The following is a 2088-nucleotide window of genomic DNA, read 5'->3' as shown; positions in this document are numbered from 1 at the left end:
GTGCGAGAGAGAGAGTGTGTGCGAGAGAGAGAGTGTGTGCGTGAGAGAGAGTGTGTGTGAGAAAGAGTGTGCGGGTGAGCAAGAGTGTGTGTGAGAGAGAGAGTGTGTGTGAGAGAGAGTGTGTGAGAGAGAGAGGGTGTGCGAGAGAGTGTGTGTGAGAGAGTGTGTGTGTGTGAGAGAGAGTGTGTGCGTGAGAGAGAGTGTGTGTGTGAGAGAGTGTGTGTGAGAGAGAGTGTGTGTGAGAGAGAGAGAGTGTGTGCGTGAGAGAGAGTGTGTGCGTGAGAGAGAGTGTGTGCGTGAGAGAGAGTATATGTTTGAGAGAGAGTGTATATGTGCGAGAGAGAGTGTGTGTGAGACAAAGTGTGTGTGTGAGAGAGAGTGTGTGTGAGAGAGAGAGTGTGTGTGTGACAGAGAGTGTATGTGTGAGAGAGAGTGTGTGTGAGAGAGTGAGTGTATGTGTGTGAGAGAGTGTGTGTATGTGTGTGAGAGAGTGAATGTACGTGTGTGAGAGAGTGTCAGTTGGAGAGAATGCATGGGTGAGAGTGTGTGAGCGTGAAAGTGTGTGAGAGAGAAAGTGTGTGAGAGAGAGAGAAAGAGTGTGTGACAGAGAGAAAGAGCATGTGTGTGAGTGAGTGAGTGCGTAAGAGATAGTGTATGTGTGTGTGAGAGACAGAGAGAGCATGTGTGTGTGTCTGAGAGTGTGTAAGGAGAGCGTGTGTGTGACCTGATCTTCCTCTGCAGTCTATCAGTAACTGAATCACGGGATTAGATGTAAACTAAAGCTCCCTCGACACTGTTCCCATCAAACACTCACAGGAAAGGTACAGGTACAGCACAGAGTTCGACACAGAGTAAAGCTCTCTCTACACTGTTCCCATCAAACACTCCCAGGACAGACACAGCACAGAGTTCGATACAGAGTAAAGCTCCCTCTACACTGTCCCCATCCAACACACCCAGGACAGATACAGCACGGGTTTAGACACAGAGTAAAGCTCTCTCAACACTGTCCCCATCCAACACACCCAGGACAGATACAACACGGGGTTAGATACAGAGTAAAGCTCCCTCTACACTGTCCCCCATCAAACACTCCCAGGACAGGTACAGCACAGAGTTCGATACAGAGTAAAGCTCCCTCTACACTGTCCCCATCCAACACACCCAGGACAGATACAGCACGGGTTTAGACACAGAGTAAAGCTCTCTCTACACTGTCCCCATCCAACACACCCAGGACAGATACAACACGGGGTTCGATACAGAGTAAAGCTCCCTCTACACTGTCCCCATCAAACACTCCCAGGACAGATACAGCACAGGTTTAGATACAGCGTAAAGCTCACTGTACACTGTCCCCATCAAACAGTCCCAGAACAGATACAGCACGGGGTTAGGTATAGAGTAAAGCTCCCTCTACACTGTCCCCATCAAACAAACCAAGTACAGGTACAGCACGGGTTCAGATACAGAGTAAAGCTCCCTCGATACTGTCCCCATCAAACACTCCCAGGACAGGGACAGCATGGGTTAGATACAGAGTAAAGCTCCCACTGCACTATCCCCATGAAACACTCCAACAACAGATACAGCAAGTGGTTAGATATAGAGTAAAGCTCCCACTTCACTGTCCTCATCAAACACTCCCAGGACAGGTACAGCACGGGGTTAGATACAGAGTGAAGCTCCCTCTACACTGTCCCCATCAAATAATCCAATGACAGATACAGCATGGTGCTAGATTAAAGGAAAAGCTGCCTCCACATTGTGCACATCAAACAGACCCAGGACAGGTACAGCACGGGGTTAGATACAGCTCAAATGTTTCTCTACATTTTGCCCATCTTGTGTGTGTGTGTGTGTGTGTGAGAGAGTGTGTGTGTGTGAGAGAGAGTGTATGCGAGAGAGAGAGTGTGAGAGAAAGTGTGTGTGTGTGAGAGAGAGAATGTGTGTGAGAGAGAGAGTGTGTGAGAGAGAGTGTGTGCGAGAGAGAGAGAGTGTGTGAGAAAGTGTGTGTGTGAGAGAGAATGTGTGTGTGAGAGAGAGTGTGTGAGAGAGTGTGTGAGAGAGAGTGTGTGCGAGAGAGAG

Source organism: Mustelus asterias, unplaced genomic scaffold (genome assembly GCF_964213995.1).
Source record: "Mustelus asterias unplaced genomic scaffold, sMusAst1.hap1.1 HAP1_SCAFFOLD_466, whole genome shotgun sequence".
Classification (NCBI taxonomy): domain Eukaryota; kingdom Metazoa; phylum Chordata; class Chondrichthyes; order Carcharhiniformes; family Triakidae; genus Mustelus; species Mustelus asterias.
Note: the sequence above shows the minus strand (reverse complement) of the source record.